The following is a 7,246-nucleotide window of genomic DNA, read 5'->3' as shown; positions in this document are numbered from 1 at the left end:
TTGTGCAGTGTGCAGCACATCCTCCCAGGACCAACCCCAAGCCTCACCCCATCCCAAGCTTAACCTTCTGTTTCTATTTCTGCCTCCCCTGCCCCCGACCCACTCCCAGCCATTTCCTAATCTCAGCTCCTGCTGCTCCTGCTCACCTCCGGGTTCTCTGATCCTTTATCATGGGCCCCTTTACATATGCCACTCTGTTCCCCAGGCCCAGTACCCTCCCAGCATGTCAATCCCGCTCTCAGCCCCTGGCCTACAGGGTGTCCTCCAACCCCAACTGCCCTTCAAGGAAGTCCTGCTGACAAAAGCCTGGAGGAGCCGCCCTGTAAGAAAAACCTCATTGTCCACCAAACAGTGCGCCCATTTTGTCCTCATTCTCAAGGGACTTGTGAGCTGGCTCCAAGCTGGGAGAGGGAACTTGCTACTTCCTACTCTCAGCCCCGGAAAAGGCTGCAGGCCAAGAGCAAAGGGCAAGGCAGCCTTCTAGGAGCCGGATTCCAGAGGCCAAGGCAGACTCTGGCAGGCACAGCAGCCAGCCTTCACCTCAGTGGAGTCAGGAAGGTAATCTCCTCTCAGTAGGGGAGAGCTTGGCTGTGTGTGGGACTGCAGGAAAAAAGATCTCTGTCTCTCAGAGATTCTCTTTACCTCCTCTTGTCTCCCTGTATATCATCCATCTTTCTGTCTGTCTGTTGGTTCATCTCCCTTCTTCCATGGATCCATATGAGATGGACCATGCAGAGGCTCTGTTGAGTGCAACGGCGTTTAGCATCCCACTTCCTGCTAGGTGTGGCAATTTTATATCGGCAAGATTGGAGGTAGCTTTACATACAAATAGCTGGTGCTGCGGATTGGACAGGGACTCACATGCTAAACGTGTGCACAGAACCAGGCCCCAGCTGCAGCAATACATATTTTTAAAATGGTGTGTGTGTGTGTGTGTGTGTGTGTGTGTGTGTGTGTGTGTGTGTGTGTGTGTCTGTGTATGTGTTGTGTGCACACACACCATGCCACACCTGTGGAGGCCAGAGGACAACTTTTGGGAGTCTGTTCTCTCCTTCCACCTTATTGAGGCAGAATCACTCTTACTGTCCAAAGCACACTGTACTCCAGGCTGGCCAGTCCACAAGCTTCCGGGTAATTCTCTCATTTCTACGTCCCATATCGCCACAAGAGTGCTGGGATTACAGGTGTACACCTCTGCATCTGGTTCTCTGTGCTTCCACCTGCCAAGCTACCTCCCTGGAGCTAGTAGCAAGAGTTTTAAATGTTCCCTGGGCATCCAGTTTCTAACCTATTTTGCTTCCACTTGACTGCATAAACTAGTGACCCAACTCAGTGATCTTGCCAGATCTCTGTGCCCAAAACAAAATCTGGGACTAGATCTGAGAAAAGATGTTGAGGGCTTGGAGAGACCACTCTTACAGACAACCTGAGTACCCACATCAGGTGGCTCACAGCTGCCTGTAACTCCAGCTCCAGGGGATCTGATGCCCTCTTCTGGCCTCTGCAGGCACCTGCACTCAAGTGCTCACTCACGTGCACACATGCACATACACACACACACACACACACACACACACACACACACACACACACACACACACACACACACAGAGGGAGGGAGAGAGTGAGGAAGAATAAATCTTTTTTTTTTTTTTTTTTTTGGTTTTTCGAGACAGGGTTTCTCTGTGTAGCTTTGCGCCTCTCCTGGAACTCACTTGGTAGCCCAGACTGGCCTCGAACTCACAGAGATCCGCCTGGGTCTGCCTCCCGAGTGCTGGGATTAAAGGCGTGCGCCACCACCGCCCGGCGAATAAATCTTTAAAAAGGTTATTTAAAAAGAAAATGACCGCCGGGTGGCAGTGGCGCATGCCTTTAATCCCAGCATCCAGGAGGCAGAGCCAGGTGGATCTCTGTGAGTTCGAGGCCAGCCTGGTCTATAGAGCGAGATCCAGGACAGGCACCAAAACTACACAGAGAAACCCCGTCTCTAAAAACCAAAAGAAAAAAAAGAGAAAAAAAAGAAAATGACCTTCGGCTCTGTGAACCCCCCAACCCTTGTTATCACAGATGGCCTCTAGCGTGGCAGGTCAAAGCCATGGCAGGGCACCACGAACTGGCCTCTGGCCCATAGCCCCCATCCCAGTGGGAGCAAGAGAAGGAGTGGGTCTCCTCGTCAAACAAAGGCTTAACTGGGTATGGTTCGGAGGAGCCTAGATTTGCAGTTTGATCTGTTAAGCCTCCTACCTCCCAGCTTTTGCTTCTAAGTGTGGTATGAGGTAGGGAGTTCAGCTTTGGGCCTGGACGGCTGTGATGGCCTTTCCTCTTAGCAAGGCCCCCTTTCCCTCCGCGTCTACACAGGCCCAGTTCAAAGACAGCATGTCTCTTTTGTGCAGGTAGTTACCAATGAGAGAAAAAAGTGGCCGACCACTCACTCCTAAATCCTGACTTCCCACCACCCCTCAGAGGCAGCTTTGCAGGTGCAAATTCGAATCCCACAATCACTGGGCTGTAGGGCAGCCGACGCATTCAGATGCAGTCACTGTCAGCTGGCTTCCCAACTGGTGTCCAACTTCTTGCACCCACCTCTTCAGCTCTGCAAGGTCCACATGGCGGGACCAGTGGGGTGTGACACCCTGTTTCTGCTCCTGGTTTCTTTAGCAGGGAGTCGTCATGAGTGGATTTCTGTCGTATGTGACAGAAAACCCAACTTCTCAAATAGGTTTAAAAACTAAAGAATCTATCTTCTTACTAGTGGAGTGGCTTAATGTTAGCAGGATCCAGCTTCTCTCTTTTTCCATTTCCAACCAGGTGAGGTCCCCAGGATACATGGAAGTCACCCTCAGTGAATCAGAATGAGGAGTGAGGCTGGGGGAGGCTCAGGGGAGGCTCAGGAAACAGAGTTGAGAGTGATGGAGAAAGACACCCAAGACCACCCTCTGGTCTCCCGGTGCATGCACCATAACACATGCTCACACACCTGTACACATGTGTGCCCAGCCACAAAAAGCTGCATATGTGTATACTTGAACACCACACATACATACACATGAGAGAGAGAGAGAGAGAGAGAGAGAGAGAGAGAGAGAGAGAGAGAGAGAGAGAGAATTTGGCACGCCTTTAATCCCAGCACTGGAGGCAGAGGCAGGTGGATCTCTGTTGAGTTTAAGGCCTGCCTGGTCTACAGAGCGAATTCAGGGCTACACAGAGAAACCTTGTCTCAGAAAAAAAAATAAGAAGAAGAAGAAAAGAAAAGAAAAAGAAAGAGAAGGGAAGGGAGAATGGCAGGCAGGCTCAACAGGTAAAACATTTGCTGCATGTGCCGGATAATAATTCCACATAAAGTAAGAGGACAGAACCAACTCCATGACGTCATCCTCTGACCACCTCAAGAGCGCCACGGCAAGCTCATGCCCACATAGGAGTGCATAGCATATACACACAATAAAACACAGGTGCATACATACATTTCAGACAGACAGAAAACCCATTGCCTTAAAAAAACAAACAAAAAAAAGGACAAGTTTTGGACTCTAGGAGTCTTGTGGCCGACCTCCATCGTGGCTTCCTACACTCATCACCACAGTGACTGATGTTAAACCAATGCAGGCCCATCCACGGAGACCGGGGGATCCTACCCACATGTCTTCCCCAAGAAGGGAAGAGAAAGTGGGTGCTGGGAGGGCAACTCCCCAATGCCCGCACACGGCAACTTCAGCATGTAGACAGTTCTCCACTCTGTTTTTTTCTGCGGGGTTCTATGTTCGCCAAAGCAAATTGCTTTAAGGTAAATAATAACAATATTTAAGCAGTGTGTGGTGGCTCAGGCCTGTAATCCCAGCATTCAGAAGGCTGATGCAGGAGGATTGCCACAAGTTCCAAAGCCAAACTGTTCTACATGACTTCCAGGCCAGCCTTAGCCACAGTACAAGATCCTGTATCAAAAACAAATAAAATAAATCCCAACAGGAAGCTGGGATGTAGCCCTGCAGGCTGAGTGCTTGCCCAACATGCACAAGGCCCTAGGTTCAATCCCCAGCACTGCATAAACTAGCTGCAGTGTGCATAAACTGTAATCTCAGTACTTGGAGTGGAGGCAGGAGGGTCAGGAATTTAAGGTCACCCTCTGCTACATAATGAGTTCAAAGCTACCCTGAGATACATCGTTAATCCCAATGTCGAGAATAAGACCACTACTACAATTTGAGCCAAATCTAAAGCAAGTTTGATTATTTATTTATTTTTTTAATCGGGTGTCCCCACAAGCTGGCCAGCAACTGCCTCCTAAATGGGTTAGAGAGAGCAGCCCCGAATCCATCTCTTGGGCCCCTTTTAAGGAGCACAATCATGAGTAGTTTTACAGAAGGGAGACAATGAGGCAATAAGGAAACACAAAAAGTCTTTTAAAAAAATCATGTGGTCACCCACCATGTGTTAGGGAGGCTCAGGAGGGGCCAGGGAGGGCCAGGGAGGGCCAGGGAGGGCCAGGGAGGATAAGGGTATTCTCAAAAACAAATCAACACCAGTGGTGGTGGTGGCGGCGGCGGCGGCGGGCGGTGGCGGCGCACGTCTTTAATCCCAGCACTCGGAGCCAGGCAGATCTCTGTGAGTTCGATGCCAGCCTGGTCTACAGAGTGAGATCCAGGACAGGCACCAAAACTACATGGAGAACCCCTGTCTCGAAAACAAACAAACAAAAACAAAAAACCAAATCAACAGCATGGGTTGGGGAAGGCCAGGTTCCAGGAAACAGAGAGCAACTCAACTCTCACAGTAAATAGAAACTTTTTTTTTTTTTTTTTTTTTTTTTGGTTTTTCGAGACAGGGTTTCTCTGTGTAGCTTTGCGCCTTTCCTGGAACTCGCTTTGGAGACCAGGCTGGCCTCGAACTCACAGAGATCCGCCTGGCTCTGCCTCCCGAGTGCTAGGATTAAAGGCGTGAGCCACCACCACCCGGCTAAACTTTTTTTTTTTTTTTTTTTTTTTTTTTTTTGGTTTTTCGAGACAGGGTTTCTCTGTGTAGCTTTGCGCCTTTCCTGGAACTCGCTTTGGAGACCAGGCTGGCCTCGAACTCACAGAGATCCGCCTGGCTCTGCCTCCCGAGTGCTAGGATTAAAGGCGTGAGCCACCACCACCCGGCTAAACTTATTTTTTTTTTTTTTTTGGTTTTTCGAGACAGGGTTTCTCTGTGTAGCTTTGTGCCTTTCCTGGAACTCACTTGGTAGCCCAGGCTGGCCTCGAACTCACAGAGATCCGCCTGGCTCTGCCTCCCGAGTGCTGGGATTAAAGGCGTGCGCCACCACCGCCCGGCGGTTAAACTTATTTTTAAAATACACATAATGGGGCCTGGAGAGATGGCTCAGCAGTTAAGAGCACTGGCTGCTCTTCCAGAGGACCCAGGTTCAATTCCCAGCACACACATGGCAGCTCAAGCCTGTCTATAACTCCAGTTCCAGGGGATCTGACACCCTCACAGAGACATACATGCAGGCAAAACACCAATGCACATTAAAAAAAATACATAAATAAATAAATTTTAAAAAATAAAAAAATAGAGTCATTGGATTCCCGCGCGTCCTCGGAGTTCTCAGTCTTTTGGACCCAGGACCCCGCAGCATGACTGTCAAGAAGATCGCGATCTTCGGTGCCACCAGCAGGACCGGGCTCACCACATTGGCGCAGGCGGTACAAGCAGGTTATGAGGTGACAGTACTGGTTCGAGACTCCAGCAGGCTGCCATCGGAGGGGCCCCAGCCAGCCCACGTGGTGGTGGGAGATGTTCGGCAGGTGGCCGATGTGGACAAGGCCGTGGCTGGGCAGGATGCTGTCATCGTGCTGCTGGGCACTGGCAACGACCTCAGTCCCGGTAATGTCCGAGGGCACCCGGAACATTGTGGCGGCCATGAAGGCGCATGGAGTGGACAAGGTCGTGGCCTGCACCTGGGGTGGGTGGTGGGGACATGGAAGTGGGACTGAACTGGGAAGAGGGTGAGTACTGAACAAGGAACCTCCAGTCCTCTGAAATTTGGTATTAAAGGTATCCCAAATTACCATAAAAAAATAAAATAAAATAAAAAATAAAAAAATAAAATGCACATAATGGCTCTTCCCTTCAAAATGGAGTCAGATAGTTTCCTCAACATGAGACCCTGCCTCAAAATATCTAAAATAGTAATAGCTATATTTTATATGTGTAAAACCCAACATTTTGTTTTGTTTTGTTTTGCTTTTTGAGACAGGGTTTCTCTGTGCAGCTCTGGCTGTCCTGGAACTCACTCTGTAGAACAGGCTGGACTCAAACTCAGGGATCCTCCTGCCTCTGCCTCCCGAGGGCTGGGATTAAAGGTGTGCGCTGCCATCTCACAGCTTCACCATGTTTTTAAACTTCTGTGCTGGCTCGTTTTTTAACTTGACACAAGCTACAGACATATCTGGGAAGCTGGAATTTTAATTGAGAACATGCCTCTGTAAGACTGGCCTGCAGGCCAGTGTGTGACACAGTTTTCTTGATTGATGCTTGATGTGGGAGGACCCTGTTCATTGTGGGTGGTACCACCCTGGGCAGGCGGTCCTGGGTGCTTGAGAAAGCAGGGTGAGCAAGCCATGATGAGCAAGCTAGCGAAACAGCACTGTCGCCCGGCCTCTGCCTCGGTTCCTACTTCTAGGTTCCTGCATGGAGTTCCTGCCCTGACTTCCCTTCATGATGTACTGTGATTGGGACATGGTCTGGAATAAACCCTTCCCTCCCCAAGTTGCTTTTGATCATGGTGTCTTATCAATCACAACAATAGAAAACCCAACTAAGCCCAGGGCAGTGGTGGCGCACGCCTTTAATCCCAGAACTTGGGAGGCAGAGCCAGGTGGATCTCTGTGAGTTCAAGGCCAGCCTGGTCTACAGAGCAAGATCCAGGACAGGCACCAAAACTACACAGAGAAACCCTGTCTCGAGAAAAACAAAAAAGAAAAAAAGAAAACCCAACTAAGATAATATGTGAATCATTCCTGCTCAGGCAAGGAAGCTGAAAGAAAGATTGAGTTGGGGCTGGGGAGGGAGCTCAGCAGTTAAGAGCATTTGTTGTAGGTCATCCAGGTTCAGTTCCCAGCACCCACTCAGTGGCTCACAACCATAAGTAACTCTAGTTTCAAGGGATTTGACGCCCCCCCTCTTCTAACCTCTGCACACATATGGTACTTATACATCCAAAACACTCATACCCACAAAACCATTATTTTAAAGAAAGATTAAGTTA

At 49.6% G+C, this 7,246-nt stretch overlaps 1 pseudogene; it reads left to right on the top strand.

Moving 5' to 3' along the window:
• The first annotated feature begins 5,557 nt into the window (after positions 1–5,557).
• On the top strand, positions 5,558–6,687 carry LOC128096209 (flavin reductase (NADPH)-like; annotated as a pseudogene).
• Positions 6,688–7,246: the final 559 nt, after the last annotated feature.

The sequence above is a fragment of the Peromyscus californicus genome, unplaced genomic scaffold, assembly GCF_007827085.1.
Source record: "Peromyscus californicus insignis strain IS unplaced genomic scaffold, ASM782708v3 Scaffold_5__1_contigs__length_169319896, whole genome shotgun sequence".
Lineage (NCBI taxonomy): Eukaryota > Metazoa > Chordata > Mammalia > Rodentia > Cricetidae > Peromyscus > Peromyscus californicus.
Note: the sequence above shows the minus strand (reverse complement) of the source record. Positions and strands in the feature narration are given on the sequence as shown.